Consider the following 12,795-nt stretch of genomic DNA (forward strand, 5'->3'; position numbering starts at 1 on the left):
CTCACAAACACTACTACCAACACTAGCACGTCACCTCCTCCTAAGACAGAGTGGCAACATGCTGCATAGGCCGGGAGGCCCTGCCCAATGGCCAGAAACCCCCAATCATCATCACGCTATCGGTAACAATGGGCATTTACAGAGGCTTCAGGTTCCCAAAGCACTTTGGGTGGTAACGCATTTGACTTCTGACTCACAAGTGCGGCTTCACTTCCATGTCCCTAACGGGCAAGAGTGTCAGAGCAGCAAAGACTCTGCCGGAGGCAGGCTTTGAAGGAGGCTGTGCGAGCGGGGGCCACGGTGGAGCACGGAAAGGCCAAGCTGAAGGTCAGAGTGCTTTTGCGTGGGCAAAGCATCCCTAAGATGCAGGAGGCAGCGCGGGGAACCGGGGCACCGGAGCGGCGGCGGGGAAGGGAAGGGAGGGCGCAAGGTGGGAGAACCTTCCTTGGGGAGAGCGCGGCTAAGTGTAGCCTTGGGTGGGTGGGAGAGAAGATGCCTGCGGGGGAAGGAGGAAGCGGCGCGGCGCGGAGAGGCGCAAGGTGGGCGGCGGCAGGAGGGGCCCCCGGGGGTCTCCGGAGGTCGCAGCGCGGGGGAGGAGGACGCGGATGGCGGCTTCGCCGGGGGGCGGGGGCCGGGAGTGAGACCGGAGTCCGGGGCCCGCGGAAGGGAAGGGCAGGGGGAGTCCCCCTCCCCGGGGATGAGTACTTGCACGGGGGAGGGGGGAGAGGAGACCCGGGAGCGGAAAGCAGGGACACAAGAGCCCCGGCCCGTGACCTTGGGCGGAAGAGGCCGGGCCGCTCCAGAAGCGGCGCTGCCTCGGTCTCCCCAGAGCTGCCGCCGGGGATGGGCGGGCCCGGCTCCGTGGTCTCCCACCCGGAAGCCCCGAGAGCGAAGCCGCCCCACAAATCCCAGGCTCCCTGGGAAAGGGCCACGACGTAGCCCCCGCCTCCCTCGGCCCGCGCCGGTTAGTTACCTCAGCCGCCGCAGCCGCCTCCGGAGCTTCCTCCCGAGCCCCCGCAGCCGCCGCCGGCCCGAGCTCCGCTGCAAGGGGTGAGCCTCGGCGCGCGCGTCACGCCGCCGGCCCGCGCGCCCGTGCCCACGCCCCGCTCCGAGGGAGCGCGGAGGCCCCACCCCTCCTGTCCCGCCAGCCAACCCCAGGCTTCGGAGAGGACGCGCGGGCCTCCGCCCCTTCTGCGCTGTGCTTCCTGATTGGCCGCTCCCGCCACGGCCCCGGCTTTCTCCACCCCCTCTCCTGGGAGGCCCCAACGCGCTCGCGTGCACGCGCGCTCCAGCTTACGGGCCCTCTGGGCTTCCTCCTCAGCAGCCCCTCGGGCTCCCCAACCAACTAAGCCCGCCCACCACGTGATCTCCCACACCTGACAGTTGGGCCGACGGGGGGGGGTGGGCTGGGGGAGGGGGAGGGGGGGAGAAGCGGGACGTTGCGCGCGCGCTTAGCCAAGGTGAGCCGGGGGGGAGGGGCCGCAAGGAAACCCAAACAAGCCCGCGGGGAGGTGGGGCAGGACGCCCTTCCTCCCGAGCCTTTCCCTACAAGGACGGGGCCACGCCCCGCAGTCCCCGCCCACGGCTGGGCTGCCCAGGCTGCCCCTCCCTCCAGTCCTTTTCTCCCCTCCGCCCCTCCCCCCGGGCACGGCCCCCGCGCTCGGCTTTCCCCCGGTCGCGCTCTCTTGTGCCCCCCCCCAACACCCCCCAGGTTCCCCTCCTCCCCGCCCGGCCACTCAGCAATAATAAAAATGACAGCAAACGCTCGGGCAGCATTCCCTACGCGCCAGGCGCTGCCCCCTGGGTGCTCCCCGATGGTCTCCTCCGCCCTCGTAGCCGGCCCGGGAGGTACAGACGGGGAAACTGAGGCAGAGCTTGCGCGATCGGTGCAGAGCTCGGGCCTGCCAGACCCCAGGCGGGGCACTCGATCTCATCCTCTTTTCCGACCCCGACGTTAGGTTTAAGACGCCTTAAAGCACCTGTCCTGTCCCAGGCGCTGTGCCCTTAAGCACCGGGAACACAAAATAAACCAGAAAAACTAGTGGGGGCGAACAACGTGTCAGCAAATAGAATGGGAAGCGAAACAGCGGGGCTTCCCGTAGAAGATGAGATTCTAGCAGGGCACCCAGACCCTCCTCCTCCCTCTGCCAACCTAGCCTGTGCAGGCTCTTGTCCTCTCTCCCTGACTCTCATCTTCCCCTCCCCAAGGTGAGCCAGTTAGATTCTCATCCCCTCCCCCCCAATTTAGAGCAGGTCCTGCCTTCTACTCCCCCTGGGCCATCCAAGCCCTCATCCCACACCGCTGTGTACATACAAGTCCTTGCAGAGAGGTTCTCGGCCTCCCACAACAGCCACTTTCCTGGTGGTGGTTGTGGGTGGGTTTTTTTTTTTTTTTTAATTCCTCTCTCAATATCTAGGTTCTCCTTTTCCCTTCCTGTCCACAGCCTGTCAACCAACAAGCACCTACTATGTGCCGAGCATTAGGGCCACTGTGTCAAGAGCTAAGGATGTAGACAAAGATGAAACACTCCCAGCCCTCAGGGAGCTTACCGTCTATCAGGGAAAACGTGCATTTGCAAAACGGACGTAAAACAGCTTGAAGGGAGGAGGGAGACGTAAGCTTGTGGAGAAGAAGGTTTAATGAGAACCTCCCCCACAAAAGCATGCACAGTAGTGTGGAGTGTGTGGAGGTGTCCCTAACTGAGGCAACTCAGCCTCTTTTCCAGGTGTGCGATTTGGGGGAAAGAGGTAGCAGCGGTCAGGCTCCCTGCTGCCAACTGTCCCTCTCCTCCCCGGGCCTGGCACATGGCCACGAACGCAGTGCCTTTCTACGCAGACTCTTTCTTGTTCTTGGGTAAAAGAGTATTAGCTAGTAATGGAACATATGCTCTGAAAGGTCAGGAGAGCCCCCGTATCTTCATATAACACACCTTCAGCCTGGCCAGGTGAGGCACCCCGGAGACCCTGAGGAGCAGCCAGCTTGACCCACATCCAGTGGCTCAATTCCCAAACCCCACCCTCCTGCAGCCAGGGAATTATCTCTCCATTGGTGTATGCCCCAGAAGCAAACTGGATGGGGTGAATTTTTGTGGCAGCCATGTTAAATGTGAGTCCACTCTCCCCAGAGACTGAGGCAGGATAAGGGAGAATGCCCCTCCCCAAGTGTTGGGAGGAAATGCCTTGTAACTTTCTTCAGACTATGTATGAATTCAGTAAATATCCTTTTGTCAAAGCTAAGTGATGTTAAATGATACTAGCGTAATAATCACTCAGTCATAATCGTACAATAATGTCATAATCAATCATAATTAGTGATAGAGAGAAGGTTGATAGTGGGGAAAATTCAACTGAATGGAGACTTTACCCAACAGCATTAGAAGAAATATCTCGCTGCATTGATATTTCAATTGGGATTTTTAAAAATACATATGGCTAAATAGGGAACCAGAGATCCTGGGGGAGGGGTGAGAGAGAAAGCACATTCCAGGAGTGGGAGATTACAAAGGCAATGGGATAGATGTGTGTGTGTGTGTGTGTGTCCAGTCCTAGCCTCTCCCCTGAGAGGACTGAACTACATCACCAATTATTACTTCTTGGACATTTCAAACTGGACTTCTCAGAGATGCAAATCTAAATCTGAACTCATTTTCTTTCTCCCCACTGCAGTCACTTAAACGTGGCCTAGATAGCATCCTAAACTTCTTATTCACTCTCCTCCTCCTATGCCAAATTCTGTCAGTTCCATCTTTATAAAATCTTTTTTATATATACATACACATAATCTTCTCTCCTTTGACACTGCTGCTATCTGCTATTACTGCCTCACATTTGAACCGTTTCAGTAAAACTATAGGTTGGTCCCTCGCCTTAAGTCTTCCCCACTCTGATCTGCCCTTCACTTAGCTATCAAAGCAATGTTTTTAAAGTTCAAATCTAAGCATGTCATTCCCTTACCTAATAGACTCCAACGGTTTTCTATTACTTCTAGGATAAACTCCTGTTTAGCTTCATACAGTCTAATCCCAGGGGATCTTTCCAGACTCACTGGATTTTACTTCTCCCACACTCTGTGATCTGACCAAATTGGCCTTCTCTTTGTTTTTCCCATATGACAATCCATTTTCCATCTCGGTGCCTCTGTCCTGGCTGGATCTCATGCCTGGAAAGCAGTCTCTCCTTTCTCACTGCCTCTTTGTCATCCTCTAAGATGCAATCCAAAAACCATCTTCTACATGAAGCTTTTTCTAATTTCCCCAACCACTAATGTCCTCCCTCCCGAATTAGCTGGCAATTAACTAGTTTGCTAAATTCACTATATATTTGTGCTGTATACATACATGCACTTATATGCACTCATCTTTTCCATTAGAAAGTAATTCTTTGAGTAGAGATTGTTTTATTATACTTTGTACGCCATGCCTACCATCATGCCTTGCATATATGAGGAACTTAATGCTTGTAGATTTATTGATTGAGACAGAATATCATGTTTGAGGAATAACAAGAAAGCCAGTTTGACGAGAATATATACTATGGTATTGAGAGTAATGGGAGACAAGTTGTGAAATGTTTTATATATCAAATAGTTTTCATCTATGTTCTTACTGGTCCCTAACATCCAAGTTCCCTGTCTGGACTTCTTTTTGGTACATCAACTTGGTTGATAAGTCTTTTCCTTCATTTTGCTTACAATTTCTCCCATACTCCTTCTCTCTTTCTCCACTCACAATATCAGTCTAGTTCAGTGATTCCTTATTGTTAGAAGAAAAAAAAAAATGAAACACAAACTTCCTTTTCTTCCCAAAACTGGCAGTTATGTTTTTTTAGAATATGTCTTCAATCTCTCTTCTAGCTTTATTAAACATTACTTTTCATCACGCACTCTCTGTTCCAGCCAAACTGGACATACTACTTCCCTCCTGGAATGTACACAGAGGCTAGAAGAGAGATTAACATGTTCCTTAAAGGCTTAGCCAAGTACTACAGAGCCATCTCTAGTTGTCCATCTATATCTTGCCACTAGATCCAGATGGCTCCAAAGGAAAAAGTGACACTGGTGACTTTGCACAGCCCGGTCACTTAAATCCAATTCACTTGCATGTTGTAGCATCACCTCCCTGATTTCATGGTTGTCTTCAAGAATGAAGGACAAACAATAACAACAGCCAAGTATTTGACTGATTTTTGTATACTTTATGCTGAAAATGTACTTTCCCTCAAGTTTTCCCACAGCACTCTATCTCTCCCTATATATTTGTGTGTACTATACCTCCAGTATATGGGTAACCTGCCGCCCAGGAGGCATCCCTCTTCTACAAGAGACTCTTGTTTTAGACCCACAAAGACTGGACTCAGCCCCAGAGGTGATTGGAGTCAGGCCTTTCACTAGTTCCAAAGTAGAACTCTGAGGAAAATCTCTTAAAACAAAAATTTTGTTTTGAGGCTATCAATAAATGGGATAATAATCCTTTTGAATGAATATTGTATAGATAAGTCTCTTAGAAAAGTAAATCAATAAAAAATAGAAGCTGTCAGATCTAGAATAAATGTTCATTTCTTTTATCACAAAAGGAATACTTAATACCCATGTTGCTCCTAGAAACTCGGGATCATTATCTAACCTTCCACTCTCAAAGATGGTGGATACCCCAGAGCAAGACTTTATCTGCTCTTGGGTTCTTCAAACCTCCCTATGTATTTTGGCAGTATCTGAGCATGATACTCATGTTCTGAATATGGCCTCCCAGGGGTTATGCAAACCTTTATATAGCTAAGTAGTCCAAGTTAAAACCAATGGGAATCACAATAATGCCTTTCTCCCAAAATGGTTATGAAGAGAAAAGGAGATAGTTATAAAGTGCTCTGCAAACCTTACAACACTACACAAATGTTTGCTATTATTATTATATATATGTATGATTTAACAAATGAGAACAATAATAGACATATATATATATATATATATATATATACACACACATATGTGCAGCTACACACAAGATATCCCAAAAGTCTTAGTGCAGTTTTAAAATTTTAATAAATTCACTATGACTTTTGGGACACCCTGTACTGACTACATAAACATATAAATTTTTTTTAAGAAATTGAAATAAAATTTATTTTGTACCAGGAAAATTAAACTACAGATCTAATTATACTATCATTCAAAAAGAAAAGAAATCATTATATAAGAAGACATGAACAGGCAAACTGATTCATTGCCCCTAAAAGAACAATTGAGAGTAATACAATTTTCAAAACTAAAGATGCACATCTAATTCCAAATAATACAAATTAATCAAGTGAATTTTTTTTAAAAAAAAAAAACACCTAAAAACAAAATAACAAATGAAAACTTTACTGCTTCTCTTTTAAAGATGAATAACTCTAACAAAATAAAGCCTGGCCCAAAAAAAAAAAAAAAAAAAAAAAGATTTTTGGACATATGTATTTGTTTCTAATCAATTTGAAATATTTTGACCATGACCAAACTCACTCCCCATATCTTAAGATAGCAGTAATTGACTCCTTTTCATTTGTCTTGTTTACTCATCGTCTCTTAAAATGCTAAATAAAGCTTTAAATCTTCATCATAAAACTTAAAACAGTTTTCTCAAAAAACAACAACAAAAACCCTCTTCATGTCTTTCCTATCTCTGTTTTTTACTTTTCTTAAGCTAACACTTTTAATCATCTCTCTCCACACTTTCCTTGAGTCCATAGGGAAAGCCATGCACAAAAAAAAATTCTTTGAGGATCCCGTGGGTAGCTAAGTGGAAGAGTGAATGAAGAGGTCTTCCTCGCCTTGGAGTGAGGAAGACCTAGCCCAGCATCCCCAGGCCAATTCTCATCTTTTTGACTGTCCCAGTTTCCTCATTTTTAAAATGGCACCAGCCTAGCAGAATTTTTATGAGGATCAAATGAGTTAACATATGCAAAGCACGTGTAAACCTCACAGCTTTTTAGAAATGCTATCATGATTCTCATGCTTTGATCAAACCATTTTTTCATTTGTTACTTTGAATTGCCACATGAACAAAATTGAAACTTCTCTCAAAGTTAGAGTAAACATATTTAGTCTCTATGATCCAGATGTTTGAAGCAACAAGATGGATAGATTTGTTATCTGTGCTAGTGAAAAGAAACAAGAGGCAGCCAGGGAATTGAGATGAGTCTCAAGAGCATCTAGGCCATCATATCTTCTTGCTGCCATGTGCAGGGAGTCATCATTGCTGCTGGGAGGAGGAGAAAGAGAGCTTCCTTGCCCTGATCCTTGCACAAAGTCTGGTGGAAATAACCTGCCCAAGTCCCAGGGAGCACACTCCAAAGAAAGCAAGTGAGAGAAAGAGGGAGACATTGTTCTCTCATTTTAAAGATTATTGAGAAGTTGGTTCTTCCCGTTCATCATCCCATTATGGGGACCAGGCAGAGCCTCTACTTGCACATGCTCTTTCACAAGAGGCCAGAGCATGTGGCTACAGCATATGCTTGCTCCATGGACTCACCACTCTGAAAAATGTAAACTCCTTGAGAGCAATTTTCTATTTTTAAGTTTTGTGACACATCTGCATGTGATATAGGGATGGCCTTTGTGTATATTTGTTGGTTATCTCACAAGACATTTGAAAGACTGCCATAGAATAGAAACTTCCAGTAAGCTTACAGAAAGAAAGAGTATCACTTTGCCATTAATGAAAAGAGAAGTATAGTTCACAATTTTGCCCAACAAGAGTTACCAGCCCAGGATATGTTGCTGCATGTGCAAACAATTAACTCTAAGAACATGTGCTGGCCAAATAAGCCTGCCAAGGCACTGGTTTCAGTAGATCTGGGAGGAAGGAAAGAATTCCTCATTAACCCAAATTCTGAATTATCCTAGGACATTAAAAGTAAAATAATGCTGTGAGTGTGAAGTATATCAAAATTTTGGCTTTAGGCCTCCCCTTAATCGTGGAAAATTTTTTATTCTCTATTGGTCAACCATCACTTTGTTAAGACTCAGATAAATGATGTTCATGGGCTTTTCAATTTATTAATATTTTAAAATGTAATAAAAACTTTGGGGGCTCTGATTGGCCATATCTCCAAAACCTCCTCCCCACCTACAGAATATAGAAAGAGAATATAGTTATAGGATCTGGGATCCAGTTCCAGTTCTAGAAACCATGAAATCAGGGGGAAATGAGGTTCCCTGTCTAATCTCAGTTCTCACTGTGACTCCGGCTATGATTTCAGCTCGGCCACTTCCTTTCTTTGTACTGTTCCTACTGAGTAGGAGCAACCAACCATGATCACCACCACCAGGACCCCCCAGAAATTCACCCCATAAGGGCATGCTCTCCTATCTAGAAATTGCACTCATAACTTGGGGTCCCCAAAAGGCAGATTGCTGCTTCTACTCTGGTTTCTAGAGGTAACTTTTAAGGGAGTGGATTTATAATAAATTACTCAGAAGCCCCCACCTATACTTTTGATTAACATTGAGTCAATAAACAGCAAGGTTTTAGCGAAGGTTTTTATTTAAAAATTATAGTAAGAATATTTTGTATAAAACATTCAAAAGTTACTATAACCACTCTTCCACAAATACAGTTCTATGGGAAGAGTAAGCTCAAGCTTAGAGGACAACAGTAGTGAATCACATATGTAGAATAAATGTATAGCAAAAGGCAATTCTCAACTCCAAGCATTTTGTACCCCAGAAGCCCTTTTGAATCCATAGTCAGTATGATCTCCTACCCATTGTATGTATTTATTATCTAACAAAAACCACTGGGAAAACTGGACAACAGGCTAGTATAAATTAGGGTCATACAATATACCATAATAAGCTCCAAATGTATACATGATTCTAATATAAAATGCCAGATCATAAAGTAAGGGGACAGGAAAGTGACCACCAATTGCAAGTGACATTTTTAACCTACAAGAGACAGGCAGCATCAGAAGAATGAGATAAAATGGGCACTTTTGATTGCATAAAATTGGAAGTTTTTCTGCAAAGTGAAGCAATTAAAATGGAAGAATTAAATTTAAAGTCTTATACTTGGATTAAAAAAATTGACTTTCATACCTATAAGATGGGGGAAGTATAGATATTGTTTTGAGGAAGAGCTGAGGAGTTAAGTAGACTCCAAGCTCATCATGAATCAGCAGTATGATGTGGCAGTCAGAAATTTTAATGCAATCTTGGCTACTTTAGAGAGGCATTTCTAAAAATAGAGAATTTGCAGGCCCATGGAACTCTACCCTTGCCATATCTCATTTAAAGTATTTTCTTCATTTGACATGAAAGTTTAAGATGACCTCCTAAAAGAGAAGTGATGGTATCAATATGTGTTCTGAGATCTCCATTTTTGGACATAACCTGTGAATTTCTTTTGCCTTTGGCATTTTGTAACAAATACATGTTTGTTACACAGGTTTTAATCCCCCTTTTTTTCCAATAATAAGGGAGGGAAATAGAAGGTAAAGAAAAAAAATGCTTGATAATTTAAAAAAAAAATCAGAACATTGACAAACTGGATAGTGTCCAACAAAAGGACGTTCAGGATGGTGAAGTACCTTGAGGTAATAACGGGAGGGCCAGTTGAAGGAAGCCCGAAGGTAAAGAGACTCAAAGGGGACAGGAGATAGCCATGTATGTAACTTAAAAGAATTTCATCCAGAGGGCGGAACCAGGCATTGGTGAAAGCTGCAAAGAGGCACCTTTATGTGTACTGTCAGAAAAGACTTCCTGACTCAGGGTATTTGCCCCAAATGGAAAAGGCTGCCCTCCCCCCCAACCCCCCGGAGGTCCTTCAAGCAGAGGCTGAATGGTCATCTCAGTATTGTTACAGTGGAGCTTCCTTTTGTACAGAGATTGGCCTGCAGAGAGCTCTTCCAAAGCTCAAATTCTGGGATTCTTTGAAGTGGCAGCAGAGAGCTTGCTTGGATCGGAGTCAGGTGATGGAGGTCTGAATTCCAGGGCCCACAGAGAGCCGGCTGGGCGATCATAAGTACGTCTCTTCCTCTTTTTGAATTTCATTTCTCCCGTTTGAACCATGCATCCCATATGAAGGGGAAGACTGGGGTGGGTTATATTAATTTTCTGTGTCTGGATCATCAGAACCTTCTCCCTCCCCTCCTCCCCTCTGCTAGCCTCTCTCCTCTTTGCTTTCCCCTCCCTTCATCTCTTCCCCCTCCTTCTCCTCCACTTTCCTTTGCTCTCCATGAATCCACTTTTGACCACTAAATGATATGAGTGGTTATTTCTAAATATGTGGATGATACTTATACAGCAATATAATAATATACTTATATACCCTAAAGATCTCGACATGGACTCTGGCTCTGGCTCTGTGGGGGCTCAAGCCCATTGCTAGAGGGTAAAAGTGACAAAACAATCTGATTGCTCCCTTGATTTCTGGATTAGACTGTGTCAAAGGGAAGTACTGGATGATTTAGGGAGATTTGTCCATTTGGCAGGCTTTAAAATCAATGGAGGAGAAAATACCCATCTCTGTTTTCCCTCTTTTGATGATGTCACTTTGGGCTTTTGCCAACTCTCCCTGGGATTTCCAGCTAAAATAGAGTGAGAGAATTCTAATCCCTCCTTTCTCTCCCAGCACTTGCCTAGGTGAGCCTGAGCCTGCATCTGAAGTTCCTGGCTGCCTCTTCTGCTTTGTGTTTCTTTCCCTAAGCTCAGGTGACAGAGCAGTGATCTTAAGAAATGGATCCTGAAGCCCTGTGTTAAACTCAGAGTCTGAGAGGTCATAGGACCACAGAACTAGGTGTGGAAGAGATCTCAGAGGCAACCTCCCATTTTACAGATGAGGAAATAAGACCCAGGGAGGAAATGGGAGTTGCTCCAAGTCACAGATGGTAAATGGGAGAACAAGTATTTAAAATCACATTTTCTGACTCTTCATTGATTCATACTTCTTTGCTCCTGAGTCCATGCCGGCTATCTCCTGCAAAATCACTATATAATTCATTGCAGAAGGATGACTGCCAGAAGGAGCTGCAGTGGAAAGAATTAAGACAGGCCATATCATGTCCTGGCTGGCCAGGAAAACCAGGGATAGTTCAGGTCAAAAGTCAAAGGGAAATATGTGTTCAGCAATCTTATGGATTATTGCTTTATGCTTCAATTTTTTTACTTGAATGCTTATGATAATGTCTTTTGTATTTTAACCATTTCTTTTGTGATGGTGGAAAGAATCATCCTATACCTGATACCTACTTTATGCATTGAATATATATTTTTAGAAAAGATCCTACCAATCTTTTTTAGAGAACATTCTACCTAAGTTTTATTTTAGAAATGATTTCCCCAGAACCCTGGGATAGAAAGGCAATATGAAAGTGAGGGGGAAAAAAAGCTTGACTCCAGTTCCTTCAAATATAATATTCAAAAAGCAAATAAACCCATTTATCCAAACTGGTACCAAACAGAAATCAGAGAAATTATGCAGTTTAGAATATATCTCACAATACATAGAGTGAACAAGCTCTCCCATAGGGAGTGGGATCACAGCTTGAGTATAATAGAAAAAAATCTCAGATGCCCTGGGGAAATTGCCCCAAATCTCTAGCATGGTAAGCTAAGGATACCAAGGAATGTGACCGAGATGCCAGATTCTCTACTTGTTGGCTTCTTCTCAGAGTTGTTTCTCTCCCTCCAGGGATCTCTCCCTGATGAAAGCCTGGAATCATGTCTTCTCTTCTCTTACAAGTGGAAACTTAAAGAAGGATCTCTCCTTTCTCAAGCTCTCACCAACCCTGCCCCTCACACGGGAATGAAACACCCAGTAATCAATCATTCTCCATCAATGAGAAGTCTGGCTTAAACCTGGCTCACAGGAGGATTTTCAGTCAGAGGGAAGGAGCCAAGTCATTCCCAGCCAAGAAGATGCTAGGAATAAAACAAAGGAAAGAATGGGCGTGGAACGTTACCTAAATGGAGCAGAGTCATAACTGCTGGTTTTCCTGGGCTGCTTTAAACTTTGCAAAGTGCTCCCCAGAACTCCCATTTGGAACTCACAGCCCCTCTTTAAAGCAGATGCTGCAGGTCTCACTCTCCTTTTGTAAATGAGGAAACAGATCCAAAGAGAGGGTTCTTCCCTGTGGTCACACAGCTGGTAACACGGGCTGGATTTAATCCATGTCTTTTGGAAGGTTTACTCCAGCAGTGGTAAAACTCAGAGCAGTGGAGACCACTAAACCACACGTGGCAGCCTGGGAGTCACAGCGCCGTGTGACCCTGGGCAAGTCCCTCAACCCTATTGCCTCAGTTTCCTCATCTATAGAATGAGCTGCAAAAGGAAATGGCAAAACCATTCGAGGGTCTTTGCCAGGGAAACCCCAAATGGGGACATAAAGTGTCTAAACAACAACAAACCAGGATCCCTGTGGACCCCATACTGACATTATTTGTATTCTACTGCATCTTCTACTTGTTTCATTCAACATTTCCCAACTAATTGTAATATGATTTGGACTGGCTGCATATGGACCCTGGGCAAGAGGAGCACATGGCCCCCCTCTACATCAGGTTGCTCCGCACGGGAAAGTGTTCCTCACCAAGACCTGACATGTTCCTTAGAGTCATGCCCCGACACAGAGAGAACAACATACACTGAGCAATAGAAAAACCAGTGATGGTCCCACAGAAGAAATAAGTGACCCCTTCTCTCCCAGTGAAGAAGTGGGAGATGACTAGGACAGAATATTGCGGATACATACAGATGCTGTCTATTAGGTTTTTTTGTTTTGTTTTTCTTAATAACAAGGAAAGGTTAAATCTGATTCAGG

General features: G+C 45.1%; 1 protein-coding gene and 1 long non-coding RNA gene across 5 annotated transcripts in view; one reads left to right on the forward strand and one right to left on the reverse strand.

Moving 5' to 3' along the window:
• The window catches only part of MROH1 (maestro heat like repeat family member 1), a 181,575-nt gene extending 180,478 nt beyond the window's left edge, over positions 1 to 1,097 (reverse strand). For 2 of the 4 annotated variants that reach the window (XM_031947384.1, XM_031947381.1), the window contains exon 1: positions 974 to 1,095. The gene's annotated coding sequence lies outside the window, so the exon portion shown is untranslated. Of the gene's footprint in view, positions 1 to 973 lie in introns of all 4 variants that reach the window. The other 2 variants (XM_031947386.1, XM_031947387.1) reach the window with 2 other exon arrangements.
• LOC116420730 lies at positions 75 to 12,301 on the forward strand. The gene is made up of 3 exons (XR_004231141.1): positions 75 to 327; positions 9,860 to 9,998; positions 11,667 to 12,301. It is a non-coding gene; the product is annotated as an uncharacterized LOC116420730 (long non-coding RNA).
• The last annotated feature ends 494 nt before the right edge of the window (positions 12,302 to 12,795 follow it).

Source organism: Sarcophilus harrisii, chromosome 1 (assembly GCF_902635505.1).
Source record: "Sarcophilus harrisii chromosome 1, mSarHar1.11, whole genome shotgun sequence".
In the NCBI taxonomy this organism is placed as follows: domain Eukaryota; kingdom Metazoa; phylum Chordata; class Mammalia; order Dasyuromorphia; family Dasyuridae; genus Sarcophilus; species Sarcophilus harrisii.